General features: G+C 32.7%; 1 long non-coding RNA gene across 1 annotated transcript; it reads left to right on the top strand.

Moving 5' to 3' along the window:
* Positions 1-10351: 10351 nt before the first annotated feature.
* On the top strand, positions 10352-11827 carry LOC131069648 (uncharacterized). The gene is made up of 2 exons (XR_009359465.1): positions 10352-10435; positions 10775-11827. It is a non-coding gene; the product is annotated as an uncharacterized LOC131069648 (long non-coding RNA).
* Positions 11828-13602: the final 1775 nt, after the last annotated feature.

Genomic DNA, 13602 nt, shown 5'->3' with positions numbered 1-13602 from the left:
CAGAAGGGACTATCTATTGGACACTTCTGACATGTTTGGATCAATGGATTATGTTTGGTTTTATGTGTTACATGCTTCTGGAATGTGTTTTAGTTAGTTGGTATTGACTTGGTGATCGGATGCTATCATACACTCTAGTAAGCCTATACCGGTAAAGTTTTAAGGTTTTATCAACAGAGCTTTTACTGAGAATTCTTGGTAGGATGCATAAGTGGTGTTGGTGTGGCTTCTAGATGGAATTAAGGATGTTGAAGGTGATCATTGGTGGAGCTTTAACTGCTTGAAGACAGAGCTTTGGTGTGGTGGACCCAGAATAGGTCTGGTACCTATCTAGGTTATGGACCGGTATCATGTTAGCGTGTTCTCTATATGTTACCAGGATGTTTTATGGATTGGTTAATGTTTTTTTGGTCTAAGCCAACATGGCATATCATTGTAATATGGATATATGTAATGATCTTATTGTAATATCTTTAAGATGGTCGACGTAATTGGTTTTAGGCCTTAGAGTTTGTATAAATTAGTGTAAGATCTCATTGTAGATCGTGGTCATGGTCATGAAATAAAATATCATATGTGAAGAATATTTGGTCGATCATAGGTGATCGAGTTGGTTTTATGTAAGAGGTCAAAGGCCTCTGGTGTTGAGCTTAACCTGGACTGTAATCAGGCATGGTAGATTCTATCTCTGGCAGTTCATTCTACTAGACTGTTGTCTAATTATCTTGAGGTGGTTTTAACCTCTCTATAGTTAGTGAGACTCTTTTGTAATGAGTAGTGCGCTCTAGGTAGTGTGTCTTCCTACATGTGCAGGCCCCTCATTGTATCACATACTTTCTACAGAAGTATCATCTGACTGTGGGTAGGCTTCCCACTGTGGTTTTTCCCTTTATCGGGTTTTTCACGTACAAAGCATGGTGTTATGTGGTATGGTTGCATTGTGTTGATTATTTATTTCATTCTTAATTTGTATTTCTTACCAGTATCTATTTCTACCAATATCTGTTTCTGCTATTCTGGTACTTAATGTTTATGTGCTCCGGTTTAAGGTTGTAAAGTGGATTAATTGACATAATGTTGACAACTGATTCACACCCCCCCCTCTTAGTTGTCCACCAGTTATCCTAACAGATCCATCTTGATCATCTAACATAACATGACTTCCTAGCTTGATCCTTCATTAGAAAAGTTACTCCCTAAGGCATTCACCATCTACTATAGTGAGGCTTTCTAGTTTAATTGTTGTTGTTATTTATGCTCCCTAAGGTGTTCATTACTTGTTATAGTGTGGCTTGCTAGTGTGATCATTTTGTTGCACTACATGGATCACCCAACATAAACAAATTTTTGGCTAGTGAAAACCATGTCATATACATGAATCACCCAACACAACATAAATTTTTGGTCAATGGAATTATTGGCTTGTTTATGGACCCCTAGCATAGCACAAATTTATTGTTGTTGGATAATGTACCCTCTTTTCCTTTTGTTCTCAATTGGTGTATGCTCTTATCTCTTTGTAGAAGTCCACTAATGTTTTTTCAATATCATTTTGAGGATGATACTTAGTGGTTGAGATGATATTTTTGTCAAAATATCTTCAACTAATTGACATGGTGCCTTTCTTTTTGTACTAACATTTTTGGTTCCTTTCCTTTTTCATTTCTTTAATGTCAAAATCAACAAAACAAGGGTGGTGACCCTATAGAAAGACAAGCCAAAAAGGCTACTACAATTGGTCAAGAATAGTGACAACAAAGGCTAAAATAATTCATTTACAACACATTAGCAAATGAGCTAGTAACTTGCATCAAGGGTGGCTAGAAGTTTCACCCACAACTCGGGGAAGAGTTTAGGAAGAAGAGGAAGAATGATCTTTCCTCTGTAAACAAACAATAGTTCGCACGACACTATCATTTGGAACACCAAAACAAAAGGGACAAATTCCCTTAGTGGGACTACTAGCACCAAGAGTAGGATGTTGACCAAGAAAAAAATCCACTATTGAAGGCTAGAGAAGAACAAGAGTAATAGACGAAGAGGGGTCCACGAGTCTAGATAGGAACACACCGGTAGCCCAATGCAAATGAGATCCACGAGGCTTGAGGAGGCCACATTAGTAGTAGGAAAATCATCTTGTGAAGAATCATCACCATCCTATGAAGAATCATCAGCGGAAGAATCAGAAGATAAGATAGTCAAGTGATCACCATGAGCACCTTACAACCACATGGGAGTGCCTTTATAGTGTGAAAACAATTTGTGACCAAGTGGCCAATAGAGAAGCAACGACGACAATAGAAGGGGAGGCCCTCACAATCCAGTGACTGAGTCCATGGTCTATCCCCAGCCATAAGAACTACATATGTAGGAAGAGGTATGGAGATGCCAATATCAATCACAATCTGTGCAAATCTAGAAAAAAAACATTGAGAAAGTACCTATCATTAGCCTTTATGAAGTGACTGATAGAGTTACCAATGGCCTCAAAATAATAATTATCCCAAAAATGAAGGGGAAGGATGGGAAGATGAACCCACATTGGATGCAAAATGAGTGGTTTAGCAAGACGATTGAAGGAGGTTGTCCATGGTTTGGTCAAGAGAGAATGAGCACCCCAAGCTCATAGCTTGTTGAGAACAAAATCACGGTCAATAGAAGAAACAAAAACCACAACAAAAAAAACTTTAGCATGAGGGAAAATATCAATATTACCAGCAACTAAAGGCTTCCAAGAATCAAACACCCAATGATGAAGATTTGAGAAAGAAGGCCAAAACCCAACAAATCTACATACCAACCCACAACATTGGTAGAAATTCACATTTCACCACATCTTGGCCACAAACCACAACATGTTAGGTCTTGGAACAAGCAAGAGGACAAGGTTTCCCCTTGGGAGGGAGGGTAGAAGTATATCTAATGACATAGGTAAATCTTTGTCCACAAGTAGTAGAAGAAGGTCTTGGAGGAGGGATCCCAACACCAAAGGGAAAAATACCCTCACAAGTAGAAACATCAACCACCACCAAATTGGTAGGAGCTAGAGAGGGACTAGGTAAAAACCCAAGAATAGAACTGGAGGGAATAGAAACCCCAACATAAGAAGCAACGCACACAAGGGGCACCAAACTAGACGATAGTAGGACAACAAACATTGTTTGAGGAGCTAATTTAGCAAAGAAAGGACAAGGTAGACTCGTGGCTAGAGCAGACCCAAACCCCAACAAGTCACAAGTTGAGGCAAGAAGAGCACAACTCATGGGCACAAAGGGAGGTGAAGAAGCCAAAGACAATATTGTTGTTGGAAGAGTGGGAGCAAGAGTGGTCAATGTGAATTTTACCTCAAATTCCATTTGTATGTTAACCAAATCACTTCCCTTTTCATTTATTTTCTTTTTTGTGTTTTGTTTTTTTTTGTTTTGTGTGCTTTGTGTGTCTTGTGTTTTCTTTGTAAGTGTATCCTACTTTGGATGTTCTTGTGTGAGTTGATTACATCCTGAGCTTGTGGCTTTCTTCTCTCAACTTAGTGTCATCTTATTCCTACTATGTAGATACCTATGTTTCTTACATAAAGCATAATTCTATGTGAAAATGCAATTTCTAATATACTATTAATCTTACAACAAATAATAATTTCATTTTTTAAAATATATATACATACAAATATGCATATATAAATTTAAATATATATGTATATGTGTGTGTATATATGTATATACACATATAGATGCAAACATCTACATGTGTGTGTGCATGTGGGCGTGCATGCATGCACATATGTTACTTAAAGATTTAACATATTAATTCAAAATACAAAATATAATTTATAATTCATTTATATATTTGAAACCACTTACTAGTATGAAATTATTTCTATAAATTTATAATTTTTTTTTTTTTAACATCAAAACATATTGTTTAGTCATATTTCTAAATAATAAAATTAAGCACAAATAAGAAAAACATTAGACTGAACAAATACAAAACATATGACAAAGAATAATAAGAAACAAAATCAATCTAAACAAATAAGACCAAAGCCACTTAAAAGAAAGAAAAGAATAATTCCCTACAAATCCTCCCTAAGTAAACCTCCCAATACTGATTAAGTTTCTTTGTTTTGGGAAGGCAGTAAAATTTTGTGCGTTACACAAAGACTGCCTTTCTCTTGACTGGAAAAAGATAGTGGAATATTATTCAACCATATCCATATATTCTCAAGATTGACTGTCAAATAATAACTTAAGACATGATTCATGGGATACTCTACATTCCTGTCTTATTCAGTTTTGCTCTTCTCAGAGGATTTCTCATTCTCATCCAACCACCATTGAAAATCATAAATGTATTACGATAATTTTAAATTATAATTTAAAAAATAGTTTTGTACACATTATTAGTGGACGTTTTTAAATTTAAACAGTTGAGGGGATAGTTTATTTAAATTTTATATCTGAATAGAATTTTTAATTTATTTTCAAAGTTTGGATGGCAAAGTTTAATGATTAAATGTAATATTTGATCAAAAAGAAATATATAACTATTGACTATTTTTTTAAGTTGATAAGGTATACTATTAGTTGTATATAATTGAAAAAGTACGATATTTAAATAAAGTAGATTAGATCTTATATGAATAAAATCTAAATATCTTTATAACTAGCATATATTTTTTTAAATTATTATGAAATAGACGTAAAGATTATAAAAGTTTTAAACTAAAAAATTCTTTTATTAAAAACTAAAAAATGTAATTATTAAAATCACATTTACAATATACAACTAAAAGAACAGAAAACTAGAGTCGTTAAAATCAAATCAAAGGCCATCTTTCTCTTGACTGAAACAGCCTGCGAGAAAAAGATGGTACAATATTTGACAGGTAAGTGATTGACTGTTAAATAATAAAAATTAAAAAATATTAGTGCAGTCAGAGTGACCCGCATTTGTTTATTGTATTCCTGTTTTGTTTACTTGAATATATAATAATGAATTTTTCAAGTCTAATATTTTTTATAATGATACAACTTTATCTTTTTCTAACATGCAGTTGGCAACCATCATAGTAAAATTATGAAGTTCATCTCCATGCCTTAACATACTGCAGATCATATCACATCATGGTATCTTAATAATAGAAAAAATAAGTTCAATTAAAAATTGAATTTGAAAGGTGAATTATGATATAAAAAAATTAAAAATTAAAAGTATTGATGGACTCTATCAAATCTAAGTAGTTTAGTGGATGCAGTCTTCTTTCAATCACTAGAGTAGGCTATGGAGAATTTATTAATTGAATAAAATTAAAATATTTTGGAAATTCAGTTCAATATAATATATCCAGTAAAGTCATATTTAGTCTAATTAATTTTTTTTATTTCAATGAATTTTTAAATTATATTGTATATATTTCTATTTTAAAAGTTTGAACGGTGATCTTTGTGTTTAACATTATTCTTAAATATCATCGGGTAATAATAAACTTCAAATATCTTTATAGAAATTTAATGTCAAAAAGGGATACAAACAATTGTTGTCTACTAGATCAGATCAACGCTTTAGAAATTAGTTTTGCATTGTTGACAATTGATCAATAGAAGATTTTTAAATTGTTCTCATTCTGCTATGATGGGCACACTAAGAATATTAATTTTATTGACATCTAAAAATTAATTCTACATATTATCAGCTTTCATATTTCGACATCAAACTGATATTTAAATACACTTATAATCTTCTTCATGTAATTTGTAAAATAAAATTTCAATTTATCAATTTTCAAGTCTTCAACTTTCTAGCTAAATAATTGATTATATTAATATATTCTACTGGACCAAAACTTATGTTAAAAAAAATATCCCATTAATAAAATGTAATGACGAAACAAAAAATAAATAACCACTTTCAATAAGCCCTCTCCTCACCTAAATAAATTCATGAATGTAATGAAATTTCTTAACATCATAATGATGAAGCTTCTTAAAATTATAGCATAAAAAAGAATCTATATGGTAATGATGATTAGTAGAATATTTGTAAATGATTGTTATAGTAAGTAGTTATACCATACAATATATTTAATATATGTTTGTCAAATGATGATCTATTAATCATTAATCATGTATACACTCTTTATTTTGCCCACCATAAGGTTCTCAATATTTCATCTATTGAAAAAAAATTCTACATTCTTTTAATTCTAGATACACTTAGATGATTCTAACTATGGCTATATACTTAGGTGAAAAAAAAAATACAGAACTTATCTCACAATATAAAGATCTAACCAAATTTTTCATGCTTAACTTATATTAGCCAAAGAATGTATTCCCAACCAAGTGATTCTTATACATTTTTTCAAAATTCTCTATCCCTAACAATATGATTTTAAAAAAAACTTTAGAGTTCTACATTTTGTATGTAGCGGCAAAATTTTGAAAATGCCTCTTGCCTGTTGATTCCAACCGATCCCCTTCTACCGTTCTCCCTATCGGATCCACGGCCCAGTCTATTGCAATGGTTGTTGGTCCCTCCTGGGCGACGGTGGTAGCAAATACCCCTCACATTGGCATTGCTTAGGAGCCGTCAACAAATTTTCGCAGAGGGGGGGAGGGGGTTTATCCCCGCCTCCTGTGTGGCCTTTGTTAATGTGAACAAGGATTCAGATAGAGAAATAGAGAATAATGTGAAGGTTTTTACAGAGCATGGTGTTATCTACAGATTCAAGGGTTTTTGGCCCAGCCTCCTGGAGCTACATAAATGGATCTCTATTTACTGGGAACCACTCATTTCTGGTATGTTCATATATACCCTATGGCTAAAGGTTTATTTGTAGCAAAATTTGAAGGTTCTAAGGATAGAAGAAAAATTTTGTGTGAAAGTTTTTTCTATGAGAAAGATAAAATGCTGCTTCTGGCCAAGCCCTGGCACTCCGATTTTAACCCCCTTTCTGAGAAGTTCAACAAAATCCCAGTTTGGGTTCAGCTTCCTTATCATCCTATCCATTTGTGGGTTGATTCTCTCTTTGAGGAAATTGGTGATGCTATTGGGAGTTTCATCATGGTGGATAATGAACCCTTTGAGCTTTACCACACTACTTTCGCTTGCATTCTGGTGGAGCTAGATGTGTCTAAGGGACTTCTAGCTGAGATTGTCATCAACTCCTCTTTTGGCAGTTCGGTCCAAACTTTGGATTATGAAGGTGTTCCGTTCAGGTGTTGTAAATGCTTCAAAACCGGCCATGCGGCTAGGAATTGTGGGCTCAAGAAGAAAAATCTTGTAGCTTCATGGTGGTCGAGGGCCTCTTACCTGCATTATTCTGTTAAGAAATCTTTGGACTCTTCCAATGAATCGTTGGATGCTGGGATTTCGAAGGCTGGTTCAGATTCTTTAATGGAGAAGAATGTTTCTTTGGATGCCACTAATGGTTCGATGATTAAAATTGCTAGAATTCAAGATGTTGTTGTCTCTTCTGCTGAAAATGGTTTGATGTCTCTTACCCCGTCGGCTTCTTCATCATGTGTTGTTACCTCTTCAGCCCTTTTTGTTGAAGATGGTTATGTGCCTGTGATGGTCGTAGCTCCCTCTATTGCAACTCCTTCTCCCGATCTGGATAGATTGGGGTTGGGCTCTTTGGATTGGTTTGTTGCGGTAGCTAAAGTTGAAGAGGGTTGGATTACTATTAAAGGGAAGCATTCAAAGAGGTCCAAGCCTTCTTTTGATATGACTCTTCGTTCCCCCAAGGCCAATTATAAATCTTGAGGGCCCTCGTTGTGGGTTTCTCTACCTTTTGGTTGTGACTCTCTCCTCTTTGTTGAGCAGTCAAGTTCTTTCCCTGGTTTGAATTGTTGAGGGTTTCAAGTCCCTTCAAAACATGTTTTCCCTTAATCAAAAAACAATATGAATTTAAAATCTTATCTTCATATTGTTGTGGGTTTCTCTACAATATGAGAAAGATAATATGGCATTTTTGGCAAAACCTGACACTTTGATTTTGACCCCCTTTCTGAGAAGCTCAACAAAATTCTGGTTTGGGTTAGCCTTCCTTACGTTCCTCTCCATTTGTGGGTTGATTCTCTCTTTGAGAAAATTAGTGATGCTATTGGGAATTTCATTATGGTGGATAATGATTCCTTTAGGCTTTATCATACTACTTTTGCTCGCATTCTAGTAGAGCTAGATATGTCTAAGGGAATACCAGCTGAGATTGTCATTAATTCCTCTTTTGGCAATTGGGTCCAAACTTTGGATTACGAACGAATTCCTTTCAGGTGTCGTAGATGCTTTAAAATGGGCCATGCGACTAGGAATTGTGGGCTTGAGAAGAAAAATATAGCGGCTTCATGGTGGTGGAGTGCCTCAGTCTAGCATTACACGATCATAAAGAAATCTTTGGATTTTACTAAAGAGTTGCAGGATGCTGGGGTTTCTACTATGGCTGGTTCGGATTCTTTAATGGCAAAGTAAGACTCTTCAGATGCTACAAAGGACGTTTCTATGACTAAAGATGCTATGATACAGGATGTTGTTGTCTCTTTTGCTAGAAATAAATAGTTGTCTCTTACCCTGTCGGCTACTTTATTGTGTGTTGATACAACTACTGCCCCATCTATTGGATGTGATCCTACATCCGTGATGATTGTTGCTCCCTCTACTATTGCTCAGTCTTCCAATCTGGATAGATTGGTGTTAGGCTCTTCAGATTGGTCGGTTGCAACAGCTAAAGTTGAAGAAGGATGGATTACTGTAAAGGGGAAGCACTCAAACATGTCCAAGCCTTGTTTTGATATGACTCTTCCATCCCACAAGGCCAGTTGTAAATCTTGAGGGCCCTTTTGTTTGGTTGTTTGGGTTGGTTGTTTGGGTTGGTTTTCTGGTCATGTCTTTGGGTGGGTTGCCTGTTGTTTTTGGTTATGACTCTCTCCTCTTTGTTGAGCAGTCAAGTTCTATCCCTCGTTTGACATGTAAAGGGTTTTGAGTCCCTTCAAAACCTGTTTTTCCCGTAATCAAAAACATTTATGACAGACAGATGAAGATAAGATTTTGTAATGTGGTTGGCTTTCATATATTTTCAATGTATTGGATGAAGAAGATAATAAGTTGTTTAACGAAGGACTATAAGTTGTTGCATCTTTCGATTCAATTTTTAATTTGTGTACATTCTTATTACTAAGACTATTGTGATGTATTGGAGGTATACAATTTGCATCTCCTCAATTATTTGTTGTTAGGTATTTGGACGTTTAGATAATTATTTAAATTATTTTATCATATTTGAATAAATATTTTCTAATTTTAGATAAAATCAATAATCTGAATTAAATTATTCTTATAATTGAATTTTTTATTTAATATTTTAAGTATTTATATTTTTTTTAATACACTAAAGCATTTATACATAATTTCATAAAATGTATAAAACCACTTTCGATATGTTTAATTTTATCTCCACATACTCTTACGTAACTTCATAAAATGTATAAACTACTTTTAATATGCATAAATTAGAAATTGCTTTCAATATGAATTATTTTGTTTTATTTACAAATACTAAAAATGATTTATAAATATATTAAAAAAAATAAATGATTTTAACTCCAATAATAAAATTTGCTATACTATATCTTTCAGCTTTAAAAAATTTAAAATTTTGATTTTTTATAATTGTAATAAAATTTACTGTACTACCGTATATTCTCTTTGATTTCTTCACTCATCTTTAATTTCCTTGCAGTCAAATGTGAGTTACAAACATTTGATAGATAAAAATAACTATAATAAATTTTAATATACTTTACTTAAAGATTATCTAATTATATACTTAAAGATTTTCTAATAATGTTCATCTTGGAAAGGATCGGATGTACACTTAATTTTGAGGAAAAAATATCAAGTAGAAATCAGATTTAAATATATATATTCACAGTGATGAAGGATATTCAAGGACAAAGATGGTTTCAAGGATATTCAAGGGTATTCATAGAATCTGAGAAGCAGCACTCATTTTAATTTTAAAGTTTATAGTCACAAGTTGAAGGAGATTTTATGACTCCATACACTGGAATCATTTTATGCTCTTTCCATAACATTTGTACGAAATTTAGGAAGGTGAAAGATGTGATGAAGTATGGAAACGTAGATGAAGGTGATTCTCCATGACAGAGAAATGGTGGTTAAAATAACTGCGCATTTGGTGTGAGCAGACATAAAGTTGGTCATACAGAAAAGATGTAACGTACAGCCTTTACCGAATATTCATTAAATTTAATTAGAGTAACGGATTTTAACAGCAGTTCTTCTACCATTCTGTGGATTAGACATTTTAAAATATCTTCCCCTTCTATATATATCAAGACAGCTGCCATATTCTGTCAACCTCTGTAGAGAGGAGAGAAATAACATAAACATATGTTGGGCGTTTTGAACGAGCTTGGTAATTGATACATATTTTTGTTGTTGTTTGGTCTTTTCTAGAGATGGATTCTAACCTGCCAGTTGTTATGCACGATTTTTCCAAAGGAGATAATTTTAAAGCTTTACCAATAATCAGGAAATCTTGGCATCTTTACATTAGCTTGAGATTCTTCAATAAGATTGCTGTGAGGATGATTATAGGCCTTAACTGTTTTTCTATTTTTTCACTAATTCTTTCATACCTCTTAGAAATTTTCATTCTACTACTCTTGATAAGAGACGAGTCTAGAACTTACCAGGCAAGATTAAAACGTTTAGTAGAAAATGATTTACAATCTAAGAGAAAAGGGTTTTGCAGGTTGCAACTTCTCAACTGAAATTCCAAGTGGGCCTTAAAAATGCCAAACAAGAGCAAAAGATGTCCAAACCAGAGCTCCGCAATTAGCTGAATTTGAATCCTCTAAAAATTCAAATGATTTTCATCTTTTTGAATTCGAATATATATATATAGCTACGGCATAAAATAGAAAATTGAGATCCTTTCTTCAAGAGACCCGATTTCCTGTCTTTGGTGAAGTTACAGCTAAGTGTAGAGAAATGAGAAAGCCAAATGAAGGAAGACGTGGCAGCTCCAAAGACTGGAAATTTGTCTCTTGAAGAAAGCATTCAAATTGCAAATCTGAAGTTGGAGAGGATTCAAATTCAACTAATGATAGAACTCTGGTTTCAACGTCTTTTGCTCCAAGGGCCATTGTTTTTAAAGTCAGGTGGAAGGTCCAACTGGGCATCTGTAAAAATGGTGACAAAAATGATCTGAGCATCGAATGCAACACTCACACCAACGATTGCGAAAACCCTAACATATGTTTGTATACTCTCATTAAATTTTCTCTTCTTCACTTTGAGATTCCTTTTACTTCCACCTCTCACTTATCTCACCACAAATTCCCTACATCTACATCTCCATACATTCTCTAGCGTATTCTTTGCTGCTTCTCAGGTCAAATTCCAATTAGGCCTTAAAAGTGTTTAAGAAATGGAAGAGTATTGCAAGACTCCATCGCAGAGAGCAGAACAGTCTTCTTTATCACTGCTGTGGACAACAAAATTGGGCTCACATAAGGCTCATGTGAATTCTGATATAATGATTTCAGATTTGCAAAGTTGTTTGATGCTTGCTTAAGAGAATAGCCCTTTGAAAGAGGAAGAAGGGGTATGGATTAGGGTAAATAAGACGTCCAAATGTCTTTCAAATTCATCAAATGCATGCGCTATGCTTCCCACTTTGTAATGTGTTTGGCTTTCATATCTTTGCAATGTATTGGATGAAGAGGATATTAAGTTTTTTAATGAAGGATTATAAGTTGTTGCATCCTTCAACTCAAATCTTAATTTTTCTACATTCTTATTACTAAGATTGTTATGTTGTATTGGAGGTAAACAATTTGCCTCTTGAATTAATTGGATAATTATTTAAATTATTTTATCTTATATAAATAATTGTTACATATTATTTTATCTTTATAATTTTAGACAAAATCAATAATCTGAATGAGATTATTGTTATAACTGAATTTTTTATTTGAAAAAATGTAATCAATTTTTTTAATTTTTTGTTTAGATATTACTTTAAGTATTTCTATTTTTATTATAACATGTTTAATTTTATCTGCACATACTCTCACATAATTTCATAAAATATATAAACATGATTTAAAAACTACTTCCAATATAAATAATTTTATTTTATTTATAAATACATAAAAATAAAATTAAAATAATTCAATCATCATTGTCATTACCAGAGGCGATTTCCATAGTAGTCCTCCCAGCCCAAACTCAAAAAAAAAATCTAAACATGAGTTTCTTTCTTGACAGTTTTTCTCTTTTGTTATCAAGAGTTTCAAAATAGATGGATCATTTTCATGATAGAATGGGGGGTTTTAGAAAATAGATGTAAAATTGCTTAAATCTTTATTTTTATATTTTTGAATTATTTTTTAAATTATATTTGCTTAAAAGTTAGATTTATATTTATATGGACATTAATTTTTTAATTTAGGAAGAATATCATTTTATATTTAGAATAATATTCTTATATTATTCAATATAATAATCAATCAAAATTAATTAATAAATAGATCTATTAAAGGAATGAACATGTAGTTATTCCATTACATCATTGTGAATCAATTTTAGTGCATTAGAAGAATTGTCAATGTCATCTTTATCAAAAGGTAAGATATGTCAATTACCTAACAACCATTATTTTCAATCTTCTAATTTAATATCAATTATGAGTGAACCTATCACAATATTGAGACTTCTTATATTCGGCCCGGTATTTCAGGCCAAACTTGAATATCATAGGTGGTTTGAATCAAAATATAAGTTTCATTTAAGAAACAAGTAAAATAATTAAGCTATTTTCTTTTGAATGCCTTGGACAACTATAGAATCATTTTGATCTTTAGGAATGAAATTTCCCTAGAATAATTTTGATTTTTTTATAGATAAGTTGATAACAAGAAGGAATATTTTTCCTTAATTTTCAAATGAATAAGCATCTACAATATTAATATTAAATACTTTAACTAATTTTTTCAACCATGCGCTTCCATGGAGTTATCATATAGATAGGATTTTTCCTTATAATATTGGATATTAGGATATCACATATATAGACCATGTTTTGTGATGGACCACTCTATAGAATCCACTCATTATCCTTTAAAATGAAAAGTGTAAAGGAAATAGAAATTGTTCTATTATGGTTTTGATGCTTATTTTAGTTTTATTATATTTATTTATTTTTTTAAAATTTTTTAATTTTTTCTATTGAATGTCATTTATTTCTTTATTATTTGATAATATCATATTTATTTTTTATTAGGTAAGCAAGGATTTTGAAAGGGCCTTGAACGTTTGTACAAAGAAGGAAAGGCATTCAACCCGACAGAGAAGAACACAACACATAGAAAAGAAAGGGCCATAAACATGGGATTTTACAAGGCTCCCAAAATCTTCACTTCAAGAAACTAACTATCTAGAGAGATAGAAAAAAGATGGAAGCCAAACCATCCAACTAAAGAACCTCCCAAGGAACCAGGTACAAAAGGAGGAGGGATTTTTCCAAGGTTCCCCAAATCATCAATATGGGTTATGATTTGGCACCCTAAACCAACC

The sequence above is a fragment of the Cryptomeria japonica genome, chromosome 11, assembly GCF_030272615.1.
Source record: "Cryptomeria japonica chromosome 11, Sugi_1.0, whole genome shotgun sequence".
NCBI classification, from domain to species: Eukaryota; Viridiplantae; Streptophyta; class Pinopsida; order Cupressales; family Cupressaceae; genus Cryptomeria; species Cryptomeria japonica.
The sequence above is the reverse complement of the archived record's forward strand: the minus strand, read 5'-3'. Positions and strand labels throughout refer to the sequence as shown.